Raw genomic sequence first — 17,099 nt, 5'->3', positions numbered from 1 at the left:
ACAAGTTTTATTTCAGTTCACAAATTTTAGTTTGGGATATTGACGTAAATTTTTTATTAAACAAACAATTTATTGTAACTTCTTACATTTCCTAGAATATCAAGAAATTGTAACATTAGCTACGAAGAAGGGGAGTATCGCTGCCTCTCGAGAAGTCATATTTAATGTCTAAAGTCTCTCTTTCTTGAAACCTCATACTACTTGCCGAAACTCTGCAATAACGATAATATGTCGAAAGAAATGCATACCGATATCGATCGAAATAAAACACCCATTGCATAAACTTCCAATACTCTATATAATGCCGGAGAACATTACAAAGTTTCGATAAATTCCGATACAGGGAGTATACGTATCCAGGCGAAATTGCTGAGACGTGTTTTGGAAGGAGACCGAAAGTTGTAACGACCACACGAGAGCTCGACTGTCGTTTCCAATCGTGAAACGTAATCCCGGACGTTATGCTTCGATAATACACAGGAAAAGTACGGAGTTACGGCAAATTCGTTGGTCCTCCTTTCATCAATCGATTCATTTACCAATCCCGATTGAAAGACCACGCGGCGAATCGATGACCTATCCTACTTTTAAATCAATTGCTCGCTACGTGGAAACGCGCATCCGATGAAAAGCCAGGCCCTAGCCAATAGACCGGCTCGATGAAATCAAACCTTGAGCTCTGCCAAATTCGTTTCAGAGAGCACCGGCGTGCAGTTTGTTCATCGCGCGAATAGGACGGAGAAGGATGCAATCTGAAGGGATTGAACGATCGCACCGAGAATCAATTAATTCTTTCGATCAACGATTCCGCTGAGTAAAAATATTTTACACCACCAGAGCAATGCATCAATCCAATGCACAACCTCAAAAATTTCCTAATACTTGTTAGTTTATTCTACTTTATAGAATTAAGTGTTTATAATGTATAATATTGTATGCAGAATATAGCATACAATATTGCGAATATAGCGAATTTTGCAGTTTGTATAGTATCTTTTATAGTTTCACGAAGACGTTAATGGCAATTTTATTCTTTTTATTTTTTTCTCTGTACCAAATATACAACTTACTCATAAATATTAAAATACATACTTATACGTACAAAGTATATAAACTGAGCGCATAGTTGTCTCAAAATATTCCTCTGAAATACTTCTTAGCAATATGACGATCGATAATGTACATAAGCACAAATAATAAAAATATAAAGATAATAAGAATGGTTTTCTTAAAATGTTACGTAACTTGTCAAAATATTCAAAAATCAATATTTACCAGTGATCTGATTACCACAGTGATCTGTGATACAGATCAAGTTACATACAGATGTAATCGAATTAGTATTGCCGACATAAGGAAGAATGAAAGAAGTAAATTCGAGAGTCGAAAACGCGTATCAAAGATTCGATCAAAGTAGAAGGATGGAAATCAAAGCGGTTCTGGTAAAAAGATGCGGGCTGGAGATCGCGTCTTTCATGCGATCCTATGCAAAGAGAAAGCCGACGATAAGGTTTAATCCTGAACGGTGCACGGCGAATGCGGATAAAGGCGTGAAAACAGGCGAGCGTGGAAAAGAGAGGTTATACAGAGAGAGGACAAGACTACGGCGCTCTATCTATCTTTATTCCCAGTGTCTTGGTATTAATTTCACGATTATTAATTGTGAGGACATTATTAACTCGAGCCTCGACAGACTTTCATAGAAAGGGTAAGGTGAGATATAACCGGAGGATGAGACGGTTTAAAATGCGAGAGGAATGCACGAGAAACGCTTCATGGGACGAGGAAGAGACCGCCAACGCTGGATACGACGAAGGTCACGAATACTGCGTTAATGAAAGGGAAGTTAATCACTCCGACCAGACGATAAAGACGATGTCGCCGCACCCCCACACGTACACGTAGAGTATTGGTGGGGGCAACGCGCGCTTTTCGCTCCACAGTTTAAAGCTCTTTAAAGCGCTACATGGCTATGTATTTGGAATTTTTGAATTATATCTTTTAATGGGATAACATTCATCTTTAATTTTTCGCGTTTGTACGTGCTTCGAATTTAATGGAAGTCGATGAAAATAGTTTTAGCTGTTTTCGTTCAACTGAGACACATGAATCTATATATATTAGGTTATCCGAAAAGTTTCTTTCGTTTTGTAAGGAAACAATAGACGCACAATGTTTCTTGTTTTATATTAAGTTATTAAATTATGCATGAACATAATAATAGAAATGGAACGAAATGGTTCATACCTAATTCAATAAAATAATATAAAACAGAAATTGTTGTTCATCTATTATCACCTTATGAAACGAAAGAATATTTCCGGATAACCTAATACATTGATTTTTTGAATATATGAACTTTATGAATATATCATGTGTGCTATATAAAACATTTAAAGTTTCATTAGCATTGTAATGAGACACTACTATCAAAATTATATTGGTAGAATTTGAGACCGATTTGAAAATGTATGTTTAGTATAACACATACTATATTCATAGAAAATGTTTATAAATGTTCAAATACTTCTGTGAATCAGTGCAGATTCAGCGGGTTAATTCCACAGAAGTGCCCGATTGAACGAAATTTCTGGTAAATATAACAAATCGGGAGATGAAATGGTATCGTCGACGATGTTACCCCTCGAAGACTTTCACAGCATCGAACTAAAGAAATAACTTACGCCACTCCCCGTTCTTAGTATCGGAAGAAAAATGCGTTTGCACCAGACCCGCGATTGGAGGGTACAAAATGGATGATAGAGATATAATTCTAAGAATGCAGACGGAATCTTAAATCACTCTTTTTATGGTGAATTGAAGAAGGCTCGTCTGTGCGAATTTCATACAATTCCTCGAAAAAGGAAGAAAAGGAGAATAAAAAGTAATTCCTATGGGAGGTGAAACTTGTTTGCGAAATGAATTAAAGATCCCCGACGAACTTGAATTTATTCTTCCATCGAAATTTACGATTATACATCCTGTGCGTATTCTCTATCGTAATTCGCAGAAAATTGAAAAAAGATTGAGATCTAACTTTCTACATTGTGAAAGAAATTAATATTCGACACAAGTTTTGTCGTAAAATTTATAATCAAATTTTCATTAGATAATTTAACTTGCATGTTATATGAATTCTCTGCATTTTTGTAAACTGAAGTTTTCCCTAAATGCATAAATATCTCAAATCTAGTAGTAATTAACCTCCTGACATTCTCATGAAAGCTAAACCTCGGCTGCTTCTCTAGAATCTCTTAAAAAGTCCCAGTTTCTATTGAACGGAAAGTCTGTAATACATTTTCTTGTGTAATTTCGCGATATAGATGAACGAGGACGAGCGTATCGTACGATTCCACGCACTCTGAGAACGAGAACTCGCTCGTGGCATGAATAATCATACACACGCGGATTGTAGAGCGACAAGCCGCTCGCAATTATACAAAATGTAACCAGCACCGGTACGAGAACTAATTCGGAGATGCGCGAACACATCGTCAAAGGGGAAAATACGTTTCTTTATCGCTGCGCGAATCGCTAGCGGATAAAAAAATCTGCCGGATATTCAGCTTGAAGCTTCGAGCTTCAACGTTTTAACCCAGAATTTTCTTTGATAATGCAGCGGAACCTCTATATCCGCGAGAAATGCATCCCCTGAAATTACCGCCAACGCAAAATTCGTATGCTGATACGAGGTTAAGCGGAGGAGTGGGGGAAACACGCGCGAAAATCGAGTTACGTATTGTCACATATGTATTTAAATACATGCAAACATTAAATTGTAGACCGTGATAAAATTTCGAATGAAAATCCCTGCGAATGAATCATACGTGTTACAGAAAAGAATATACCTTCTTTTTACACTTTTGATAATTATTTCTTGTTGTAATGATCGATACATTATAGATGTTTTGGTAAATACATATTTTTATGAATATGATTGGAAGATGAAACCTAAATATTGGTCTGAAATATTGCCCTCGTCGAATAAGATGATTATGCAGCTTGTAATTTTTAAAATTTGCTTGCTAAGTTTTATTTATATTATTAAAAAACTTCATTAACAAACATTGTATTGTTATGAAAAAATAGGACTTATTTCACCTGCTCAAAATTATGACGATTATTTTACTCTGGACACTTTATGTATGTTCCAACATTGTATGCATTTTCGCACCTTTAAATTTCATATTTGATTTTAAATTCTGTTGTCCTTATGCAAAATTTAATGATCCATTAGGGAAACAATTAATAAGACCAAATTTTGTATTGATGTAAGATAACAATTCAAACTATATAGTTTACAGGAGTATTTGCAAAAGTTAGAAGAAACTAAATATATTAATATATCAACTAACTGGTTACCATGTATTAATTACAATATTTTTATATAAATGATGATAAAAAATGCAATTAGAAATATGAATGCATGGATATTTTCAGTATAAACTTCAAAATAAAATAATTTTCTAGTAACTTTTCAGGTTAATTTCATTTCATCATTAGTATTATTTATAATATCTTTATACGATCGAATGCATTAATTTACACTATTCAGTTCGAAAATCCATTCAAAAGATTTAAATACATGGTTCATTACAGGTCAAGCTTCCCAGCGACTTTTTATGTTAACCTCGCTTCACCAGTGTCATGATAATTTACCAATATCCATGCACATAATTGTTCCACAACACTGAATGTCCCTGTGCACATATATAAAATTCCAATATCTAATCTAAAAAATTTTAATTGTCCACTAAAAACATACATACGTATCCCTTCTACGTCTAATTATGTACTATAAGTACATAAAATTTGCGCAATTTGAGGTTAAGGGTACGCGAAACAGTTTTCAACCGTCATTTCTTACCTTCTTGTTGCAATGGCTGGTGCATCAGACATAATCAAAAGTCGCGGCGAACGAAATTAGGAAGGCGGTAAAGTTTGAGGGAACAGTCTGCGGTGCGTAGAAAGTGGCGTTGGGTGGTGGTCAACTCTCTCTTTCGTCCCTTGTTTCGCCTTTTCCACAAACGGAAAGTGCTCGTTGGTCGCGAGTGCAATTAACTGCGGCACAGGCAAGGGCGCGGAGAGAACTCTTGCTTGTAATTCGTAAGGTATTTCGCGCGGTTAGACGAAACTTGATAACTTTAGCGCGTGACACCTGCCGCGCGTAATCAACCTGCCCGAGTTAACTGGGTTTCTCGTACTAACCGTGCCCCCACGGCCCCAAGAGCATTCCTTTTGCTACTGCTAGCAGCCGACGCGTATTGTCTCAATCTGGCGTTGTTGTCGAGGCTGCTGAGCGAATTCATGCTTGATCAGCCAATGAGAAAACGTGAACGCTATGTTATGTTGTACCTAAATTTCCTACAGGGGGCAGCAAGTTAATATGCGCCGTGGTTCTCGCGAATAGTTGATCGTTTCTTGTGTACTTGAAATTTTGCGAATGTTTTATAATAATGTGCAACGTAGTCATATTGTGGTGTATACAAAATTGTTCTTGGATATAATAAGTAGGATAAACCGTGAATGAGCGTAGGAATGATACAATTTGAGAGGCACGAATGCTGATTTGACATTGAAATCTGAAAAATCTTACAGGAATGTTGAACGTTGTTGAACGTTATCGTGTAAAACGATAAAAATTGAATATTAGAGACAGATTCTCAGTAGTATATATATTTGTAGAGTAATGAAGTGGCATGGTATTGGAGTTTGCATAGATTTTGTCGTAAGAGTCGTTTAATTTTGATTGCTTGGCGAATGAAAGTGATATCTTTGTTTCATCGCAGAAGATGCAACTGGCGGGAAGCACGCATCGTACATTGTACATAGATAAAAATGGTGAGTATCGATCGACGATATCAAGTTTTGAATTAATCGAAATTGAGAGGTTCGATAGGAATGGCTTGAATGTGATAGGTTATATGCTAAAACGTTAAAGATGGAATGTTAGATGTTCGCTAGTGAATATGATATTTAAAATTCGGAAAAATGAATTGTTTTTCAACAGTTTTATATGGATTTTCAATTCTTTATGAATGAAAGCAGTTGAATAAACGACATATTTGTTTTATCGAGGAAGATATAATTGGCGGGAAACGATTTATTACGCGTGTATTAAACGCCACAATGGTGAGTGTATGGAAATAAACAGCAAAGTTGTCTATGCAATTACGGTAAAATGTAATAATACAATGTATTATGAAATTAGTTTATCCAGGTCACAATTCGTTCAAACTTGTAAAGGAAATTAAGTATTAAAAAGAAGCATATTACATTCAATCGTATACGAATGAAAAAAATTCATTCTTCAAATGTGTGAAATTATTAAAGCACAACATTCAATCGTCATTTTAGATTATTTATAAACATTAAAGGAACTACTCCTAAATATACTTTTTAATTGTGCTGGTTGCAAATTATGGCTAACTATGCAATATACTCGACGTTATAGGAGGAATTAGAACAATTTTTGGAAAATTTCATTACATATAAATTTTACTATATGTATATAAATTTCATTATATGTAATTTTCCTTACATCTGTAAATAATTATAATTTGATACTTAGAAAATATACTATATACTATGTACGATGACACAATAATGAAATTAGACACGCTTCTGAAATTCGAAATTTACGCTGCTGAATCGTTCGATGAATGAAGTCTGGTGTAAGTGAATGCGCTCTCTGATTGGAGCGACCGACGACGAATTTTATTTTATTTTATTTTGCTCGAATGTCTTGATTGGATTGCCCACTGCATCCTTCTTTTTTATCGATACTGTGCAAAAGTGAAATGACGTAGACTTCTATATATTAAAGGTATTTCTAACGAAATTTTAAAGTGGGTGCAAATAGCCAAACTTGTATAAAATTCCAGATAATTTACAAATGAAAATTTTTGCTAACATGAATTCGCTAATTATTATAAGATTTAATAAAAGTAGTATATTAAAAAGTTTTAAGAATAACGATTTTTAATATACATACATATGTGTAAGGCCCATACGACGCTTTAAAAAAGTTTGTTAATTACTTAAGAAAAATATTGCACTAGAAAAATTTAAGAATAGAAATCGCTGATAACGATCTTGACTCGCGCTAAATTTAATAATTATTTTTAAAAAATACCGGATATATGTACAATAAAGTTTATATTTAAAAAGATACTATACAAGAAAATGTTCGCATTATATAAAGATAAGGCACACATAATATCACCTACAAGACACTCGTCGAAATTAAATGAAATCTTCGACGCGGCAGCAATTACAGCGAGGCCGCCCTTTAACCATGTAACGCATCCGCAGAGAATACAAGCAGAAATGTAACAAGAGCAAGAGCAACAAGTGCTCAAGACGTAATTACCCCTCAACTTCGCTTCAGAGACCGTTAGCCGGCTAACAAATCCGCGTCCTGCAGAAACAGCAAAATAAATCGTCAAACTTCCACCAGGATTCATGTCGAAGGAACTCATTAAATTCCTCTTCCTAATCCTCGTTGGAAGAGGGAGAACGTTCAAAGACACGTCCTCATCCGGAAGTAAATTCAATTTCGACCTTTAAATGAATCGAAACGGTGAATCTTATCTTCTTGCTCCACCAATCCAAAGAATCCCCTCCACCCGCTCCCGTGGAAAAAAAGAAATTTTTCACAAAAATACACTAATGAACTACGTTTCATGATTATATTGACAAAATTTGAAACTACAATCTGAAAACGTATATAGAAATTACAAGACAGTCACTGCAAAAAAGTTAGCATAGTTTATGAATATTCCTTGTAACACTTACATATAATAAGTGTAGTCTCACTAAATATTTAGGCTTATTAATATAATAGAAAATTGGCTGTTGAAATAGTTCTGTGATGTCTATAAAATATATGCATAAATATCTTGTAGTTTCTATTTATATTTTCAGATTAATGGATGTGCGTTCAGTGGATTTCTACACTTCAAATTTCCCACAAATACATACGATTACGACCACGTGTATTCCCAAATTTATTGTTATTAATGGATCACCAATGAATTATATTACCGATCTGCTTATATTCACCTGCTTGTCCCTCCACAGGTTAATATAAACGGAGTTCCACCGTATAACGAGGGTTAGGAGGAAAAAAGATGGGACGAGACAAAAGTTGGGAAAGACGAGAAAAAGGAAAAACCGCCTGGCAACCACCCTCCCGTGGTGGATGCACCTCCGCGAGTAGCAGCCTCCCTCCAAAGCATGGAACGTGGCGCATGCTCATCCGGGAATCGAACCCGCGAAGGCACAACGTCACCGGCGAACCAGCCGCAGGGATCGTCAGTGCGTTTGGCGAACAGTTCGCGAACGGACGTGTTCCTCGTGGTCTCTTGGAGAACGATCTAAACCCAAACTATAAACACAGGAGAATCTGACAGAAACACGCGGCGGTTGCGTCCACTGGTGGTACCAGCCAGCAGAGGACGCGTCATGCTGAAAACCTTCTTCATGTCGTTTCTTCGTGCTTGATTCGTTTCTTCATGATCGATGATAACGCTGGAGTTTGCGTGACCTCGTCGTAAAGCGCTTTCTCCATAGGTCTTCAAAGGATTAAAGCATTCAATTCGTGTCTTTGATCTTGGTAACAGGTGAATGACGTGCTGGTGACCTTCTCGGGGGAGCGTGCACCGAGACACCAAGGTCGTTCACGATCAATGTTCGCCGCCACGTGACGAGATTCGCCGTGCACTCTGCACTCTGTTAAAATACTTCCGCGAAGAGGAATTCGACTGAAAATTTCGATATTTACATTTTATAATTTATCATTCTCGGGACCTTCGTTCGCTCTTATTTCTTATTCGAAACTTTGTATGAGAAAAAAAAGACACCAGAAGGATTCTACTCGCAAGATATCGATAGCTCTCTTTTCTATATTTCGGGGTATTTCTCTTCTATGAGGAAACAAGCCGTGAACTTGATGTAAATCCTCTATTTCGTCGCGTGATCATGTGGTGTGGTGAACTTTGTATTGTATAGAAATATATTGTACACTGTACTTTTGTAGTATATTGTACACGTTGAACTTTTGTTGAGTGGTTGGAGATAGAAACACGTGAGAATAAAGAAAAGGAAGAGAAAAGAAAGAGACATAGGAAGAGAGACACAGTGACGTGCAGTGCGATCTGTGGTAAGAAGACTCTAGGGACTACGAAAGCCCAGCTACGACGTGACATGGCGGGGAAATCATAAACGGAGAGGGTAAACGAGAGCGAAGGGTGAAGAAATTGGAACGAACGCGTGGTTTCGGTGAACGTGGCTTCTGAAGACTGGATTTTCGTCAACGTGGCAGGTGAGTCTCGTTTTATTTATTATTAAACGCTTGTCTTATCGTTCTACGAGGAATGTAGGGTGTCGAAATGATTTTCCAGCGATACATGAATGAATATAAGTCTCGTTGAATGAGAAATGGAAACATCAATCTTTTGTAAGAAGGAAAGAGCAACAAGTGTTGCTGCTGATATCGCACCGCGGAGACAATCTTTGATATAAATTTGTAAACACTGGCGCGCACGCGGTTTGCACGCCGATATCGATAAATTCGCGCATTTTGGACGGATTTTTTATTCTTGTGAAACGAAGTAAGGATTGTGGACAACGTTATATTAATTTTATCAGCGATATTTTGGTTGATTAAAAATTGACACAATGTTCGCGGTGGATTAAAATTTCAAAATATCTGGTAAAGAAATCCTTGTTCCATTAAGAATGAAATAATTGTAGGTTTCAGACATGCATAATTTTAACTCATTGAGCTCTTTATTCATCCTTAGACGATGAAAACTGAATCAATTCTGTCGCACGTAGATATTTCACGTTTATTGCATACAAATAGTTACATAAAAATGATATTTGAAAATCATTTCCTATAGTCTCTTTTCGTTATGACAGTTTACATGTACAAAATTGAAAAATTTTCCGTGTTATGATAATATTTTTATGTTTTCTAACGCTTGTTTTCTACTCAGTAATAAAGAAAGAAGTAAATATTGGTAACTGTTAACATAAAGTTACAGCAAGGAAATCGGAAATTAAGGGGTAAATAGCTCCATGGTACTTTATCGAAGGCAATTTCGTTCAATTATTAAGTTATCTCCTAAAGGTTCTTTTCCTGAACTAAGCAACATAGAAGAGAGAGCGAGAAAGATTATTCGACTGAAAAAGTTTTAATAGCTTTTGAAATATTTCCTAAATGCTTTTTCTTTCACATCTGTTTTATAAGTTTTCTTTTATCGACACATACCCTCGGTGCTGCTTAACTCGAACGTCTTTTGATTGTGAGATCGAGAATACTATCGACAGCCGATAGAAAAAATTAATATCTACACGTTTTAAACTCTCTATTGAAAAAATTCTAGAGAAAGATTTTGAAAGAAAATGAAAGTATTTCTCTTCTTAAAGAACAGGTGTATTACGTACATGTCACGTATATTCTATACATATAAGAATATTATTAAAGTAGTTATAGAGTACAAATTAGGGTATTTATGTCTCGCTTCTTTGATTCATCATATTTGTAAAAGATTGAAAGAAAAAATTTTTTAAACGATATATTTTCCGTATCATAAATTATATTCTCTCACTCGTTGTTGAATGACAAATTTCCTTTAAATGTGTTAAACCAATTACCATAAAATTTCATATTTGACTTCAAAAGTACACTAATTATTTTCTAATTATAGTCAATCCAAAATCAAGGATATCATATTTTCAGCAACTCGTAACAATCAACCAAACGCGTGAACGACACACGATAACTATAACCTTCTAACCTTATCTTTCACGTAACTTCATTAATTTAAAATATAATCAAAATTAAACGATCGGTCAAGTCCAGGGGTTAAGTTAGGTCGTCGAGGGGTGGATCAATGTGGCTGTATCACGCGAGTACCGTTCCGTATATCGTGGCTTATCGTCGGCTGGAATGAAGTCGAAAGAATTCAGAGTCTCCTCTGAAATGGCCCAGAAAATATTTGCGTGGGATTCCAGTCGCAACATCTTTCGTTTCCCTTCCGTTGGCAACGCGTGGCGTCGTTTTTGCGACACGACACTTGCCACAATGGCATGTCGTCCCGTTAGACATTACAAGTCCTATTACGCGGGAATTTTCGACGATAACGAAGTCCTGCTCCTTCCTTTCTCCCTCGACATAGTTAATCGATCGAAGGATTGTTAGCTTTAGGTTATTGTGTTCAAATCGTATACTTAACGTTCTATAATATAACGTCTGTAGCCTTTTAATTTATGAAACAAATTCTGTAATCAAAATTGTATTTATCGAGTGCCTTCATGATGCATATAAAATAAAATTCAAAGGCTCAAACATAATGTTGAAACTATTACGATAAAACAAAGTATCTCGTGTTCCCAAGTTTGGCCCATAGGCTTGGTAAAATACTACACGATATCCCTTTTTATCTAAATTGACAAGCTTAACATTGAAAATCATCTAGTACATTATAGCACCTTAATATTTAAAAACGGGAGATGTGTATGTTTGCAAGTAACAAGTATCGAGATGTTCGAAAGATATCGAAAGAAGGGTTTGTCAGGAACATGATATTACTAGTCGGAAATTATTTTTTGCTCGTGGTGACTGTTACATTGGCGAGGAAGAATAAAAACGAGTAATATAGTCCGAAACGTTGGATGACAGCCGGTAAACCCCCATTCCGCCAGGGCTTATACTCCATTGGACAAATTGCCGCCAATCATAAATAATTGACAGACAATCACGAGGGATTTAGATTTTCCAGCTCGGCTTGTCCATAAATTTGATACCGGTTTTCGTGACAATTCCGCCATTCTAATTTACAATGCGTTCCTCACATTTACGTCATATTTTTCGTACTATTATCTGTCAGACCGAAAAGCAACTAATAACGTTCGTTTCATAATTTAATGAAGCATATCTGTTATGTTCATCTTATTATTGAAAATTCGAAGGATTGGAAGCTTGTAATTTGACAGATTATTAGTTGGTAATGTGAATAATTCATGAAATCTATGAATTATATATTTGATGAGAATTTTAATGCGATGGCTAATAGACTGTGGATGTTTACGCACCTATAGAAAATCGAAAAATGCAAAAATGTTGGAATTTTTTTGGTTAAAAATTGATAAATTGCTGTTTCATAACTTTGTAAATTGTTCAAAATCCTTACGACGATTGTTGTATTATATAATAGTAAAAAATTATTCCTTTTGATTTTTTTGAGATCATTGAGATATGGTATATAAGATCCTATTCTAGATGAGACCTTAAAATTGTTTATAACATATATTTTTTATATTTTTTTCGTGTATCGTTGCGTTTATTACAAATAGAAAAATTGTGTTGTCTTGAAAAATTTAAGTACACCTATCCTAAGCTTAATTACAAAATCCTGCTCTGCAATGAAAATATAAATACTGTAATATTTGTGAAATTCTTATCTCTAATTCTTCGCAGATAGGAAAAGAGTATTTGCACCTTCCTATGTGCGAAGACCTAAAAACCAGAGTAAATTAATTATTCCTTTGCTCATGCAAATACGAATACCATCGTGTAGGAAACAAATGACGAATTTATTCGTAAAATTCAAAGGCTTCCCTTTTTTGAGAAAAAATCGCTGAGGGATTGGCTCGCGTGTGTCTCGAGAATTTGTAGGGATCGCGCGTGATTCGAGGAACAGCCGTCACGGACACACGTATACATCAAGATCGCGAATGCCTCGGAGTAGCATGCCTTCTGTAATCAGATAACGAGCCTCGCAAACGAAATCCCGCGATGATATTTTTGCCTTTATACGTTTAACAAAATGCCATTCGCGTACATTCAAACGGCACGTATCTCCGTGTAAAGTAAGCGGTCAGATTGCGATCAATGAAATACCATTGTTTCTAATCTAAATTTATTTCTCTACCGTTGATTGTCTTCTCGTGTTTTGTCAATTACTATATACGTTTGGCACTACTATTAGCACACATATCGGCCACTCAGTTATTTAACCAATCCTGTTGTGTTTTAGCTTTTATGTGTTTCGATGGAATTACTTTACCACCACAATATACAGCATGAAAAGTTACAAAACATTGGATTGACCTTTTTTTTGTATTTAACATGGTTTCGTAAATATTCACAGTAATATGAAAACTCGCAATTGTTTTAAGAGGTGGTTTCACTTCTATAAATCGTTTGTTAGCTAAAACAAAAAATGTCAAATTGCCGGATTTCCGTCAGGGTTTTTCACAAAGAACTGTTCAAAGGCTGTTTATTCGAATATCATTAAAAAATAAAACTACAAAAAATTAAACAACTCTGTACCGCCAATAGTGTGTCTTTTGAGTTATATCATTTCTTAAATGAGTGTGCGAAATGCATGATCTCTGTATCTTTGAATCTTTAAATACCCCATACATGTATAAAAATCCGTAGTCTACTTGTTAAAACACTGCATAGAACGTAACTAACACAACTAACGTCGCGAACGATATTTCTAATGACATATAGCTAATTTGTCACAAAACCCAGTAACTTGTCTGAAACCTCCCTTAAACTTTAACACACACACATGGATCGAGCTCGAACCGTGCAAAGAACGACGGAAATGGCAATTCCCTTGGTACACAGAGCACATAGGAACTTCCGTCGAGCAGACAAGATACATTTCCGCGTATAATTGCGCGAGATAAGATATAAGGATTTCTGTTTCGAGATCGAGCGCTCGTTCAGATTGGATGGAAAGTCGGATCCAGGGATCGTGGAGGCAGGAGAACCGCGACATTCAGAAAGGGGTACGACGACCAAGTTTCCGGGGGGTTTTCGGTTGGAACTCGTTCGTAACCGGAGTCCGATCCGGGCCGTAATTACAATTCGAACAAAGTTATGCCGGCCTGGATCAGGCGGGGATGTGTCAAGTATTTAATCAGGGCCGAGTCGAGTCTACGAGAGACAATAGATGGCGACCAACCAACCCTCCTTCTCCTCAGCCTACCTAACCCCTTCTATGGCTCTATCTTTCTCTTACCATCGTTTGCCTCCTTCATCTATCCCCTCCTGCTTTGCCAACGCTATGACTAGGGGTGCAATTATGTCGACCTCATTTCAGGACAGCTTCACTCCTCCCTTTGAATTGTACCGTAACTCCTCGTATCTCCCTCTGCCCCTTTCCATCCACATTTCTTTCCCAGGAGATCAACCTTTGAGTTATTCCTCGATTACTGGTAGCTGTAGGTTAGTTTAAATTATGTTCTTTAAATAACTTAGTTTTCTAATCCTGCGTTTTTCATAGCGTTGGAAATTTGGTTTATTTCTAGATTGCGGATTTTGGCGCACTTATTTATAAGGAATTTAAAGATATAAAGATGAACATAATGCGTGAATTTCCAAGAATCGACATTTTACATGCTACTATCTGTTTCACATTTTTCTTTCTTCGCTTTTGGATTCCGCAAGATTTTCTTTGCCTCGGATTATGCTCGTTTTATTTCTCTTTATGTAACTCCTTTTGGTGTTACGTTTACCTCGTTGATTTCTTCATGAGTCTTGTTTAGAGTAAAGCGTCTTGGTTGAGATTCTTCTTATATGCTCGAATGAATTATGCTGTTCTTCTTTCGCTTCTTGTTACATCGCAGCAGCATTGTAATCGTGTTAGCACGGAGGGTAATCGCACGGAAAGAAGGTTGTTGCTGTTTTGACAAGATATCATAAAGTTGCTTTTTCTTCAGTAGCATTTTTCATATTCAAAGTTGGGTTGACAGTTTCACGAGAATGTAATTGGCCGTGCGTCATAAAATATTAATTGGGTCAACGCGTTCACTTCTACATTATGCAATGAAATTATAAATCGCGAAATTGTGGAATTGTGGAAAAATATTTCTCCAGTAATCTGTGTCCATCGTGTATGTAAAGTTTTACGATATACGAGGGGGAATGTATTGTACGAAAGTTCACTATGAAAATTATTTTTTAGCACGCAGCATTGCAGATATGAAAAATTGAATTCATAGTGAACAAATATAATTGGTATTTTAGGAAATTTTAAACGAACTAAGTTCTAGACAATTATGAAGATGTACCGTATGCGTTAATAGTCAAGGGAATGTATTTTTATAATATAATTATTAAATATACTAATATATTTGTTTACTAATCTACTAATGTACTAATGTAATATTCTCATGTTGTTTGGACTTTTGAGCCTATAATGTAAACTCAGTAGGATTAAGGAGGATTTGCTTAATTGTGTAAAAATACGCGTTCGAGTGTGCTATTGTGAGAAAAAGATAAGAGGCTGGTGATAAAGCTAATTAAAAGAAAGAAAATAAAAAGAAAAGAAATTTAAGCTACGTTGTTCTGTCACTGTATTCTATGTAGCTTTTTTGTAATTTGGTAATTATTTGAGGTCTACACTATCAAATATAAAAAATGAAAATTTCTGTGATCATATGAAAATTACAAAGCCGGTTTTGAAACATAACGCTACAAATTATTTTCAAATAAAGGATCTGCAAACTTGCTTCACCTTGAAAAATAATTTCAGCCAGACAACAAATTTTGTTTAACGTAGCAACAAAGTTCTTGATAATAGTTAGGCAAGCAACTCGTGTCATGATTAATTCAGACATTTATGTTCTTTCTCGCCATTTTGAATTAAATAGCTGGAAACGGAATGTGTTTTTGTTTGTTGCCCGGAGGATTGCTAGTACCACATAAAGATAACAAACGCTGCTACGTCTTTTTCCTTCATGAATTGCAAATTCTCGTCCTCATGCTTCTTCCGCTTTCTTCATCAGCTTTACCATGTGTGTATCTTTGAAACTTTAAATCCGCTTTGCCCGGTTGTGCCACGAGGTACATAAATTCAAACACTTTTTGATACAGCATCTACCAATGTTCACACGTTTATACACGATGGTATTTCGTTGGTAATTTCATGAGAAGAAAAAGGAGATTATTAGAAGATATTAATATTGGAACAGCTATTTAATAAACAACGGTTTATCGGTAATCGATTATTCCCAATAGCAAATCGGTTGTAATCAGCAGATACTGTACACAAAAACGAATAGATTTTATTTTTAAATGTAAATATTTAAATAAAACTTTATTTATTAATATTTTCACGTGAATATCGCCTAAAAATGTAATAATTACACTGCTGATGCTTCTCGGCAATTAATTTGTGGAATTTTGCAAAACTTATTCTTAATACATTTCATATACTAAAACCTAAACTTCTATTTTATTAATAAATAAATGATGGTAATTTTTTCGTTATGGAAGTATTTAATATATCTATTACAGGGCGTAACAATCAAAACAGGGCGAATATTTGCGGAAACTAAAAAAGATTATCTAAACTATAGATAAGGCTCACTAAACTTTTATATTACCATTAAAAAGAAAATCGTGCATATTATTTATCACAAAGTTGCCTAGCTAACCTATTCCATTATATTATATGATTTTTTTCCATAAATCGAGGTCTATCCAAGTAAATATACGATCGGTTCTTGGAATTTCGTGGAAACAACGGTGGGCCAGTTAAGCCATTGGGTTTATTACCGAATGAATTTTCCGGCCACGGCCGCGTCGCCGGATTATGCAATTTAAAACGAGTTAATTGAAGTGCAATAAGTCGTTAAAACTCTTGAGCAAATTAATTAATATAAAAGCCGGTTAGAATAGCGCAGAGCTAAAGCGCACAGCTCTCCCAGTCCTGTTGCCTCCAACCCCTTGGTCCCCTTGCCCTAACCAACCCCCTCTACAACCCTTCCTCTCTTTCTCTCTCTCTCTCTCCTCTCTTGCTCTCCTCGTTGGAGAGAGCAGCGGCAGCGGTAACGACGATGGCGCAAGCAACGACGGGGTCAGAGAGGTAGAGACCAGGGAGGAAAAGTACGGTTAATGAAATAATGTACGCCCGACGTAGTCCTCGAGCACGCAGCGCGCAGCGCGGGATTTAACTTTTCCACGAAAATACTTGCGCAAGCTAAAGAGGCGACACCCCATCCCTTGGCTAGCAGCTACCGGCTACCCTCTTGCCGCTTTGAGTTGCAATCGCGGCGAGGGTGGCGCCCGG

The 17,099-nt window shown here is 36.1% G+C and overlaps 1 protein-coding gene across 1 annotated transcript in view; it reads left to right on the top strand.

The window, feature by feature from the left end:
• Positions 1-8,348: 8,348 nt before the first annotated feature.
• Positions 8,349-17,099, top strand: part of LOC122573008 (teneurin-m) — a 653,565-nt gene continuing 644,814 nt past the window's right edge. Inside the window, exon 1 of the mRNA XM_043738833.1 lies at positions 8,349-9,325. The gene's annotated coding sequence lies outside the window, so the exon portion shown is untranslated. The remainder of the gene's footprint in view (positions 9,326-17,099) is intronic.

This window comes from Bombus pyrosoma, linkage group LG11 (assembly GCF_014825855.1).
Source record: "Bombus pyrosoma isolate SC7728 linkage group LG11, ASM1482585v1, whole genome shotgun sequence".
NCBI lineage: Eukaryota > Metazoa > Arthropoda > Insecta > Hymenoptera > Apidae > Bombus > Bombus pyrosoma.
This window is presented reverse-complemented; position numbering and strand designations above follow the sequence as displayed.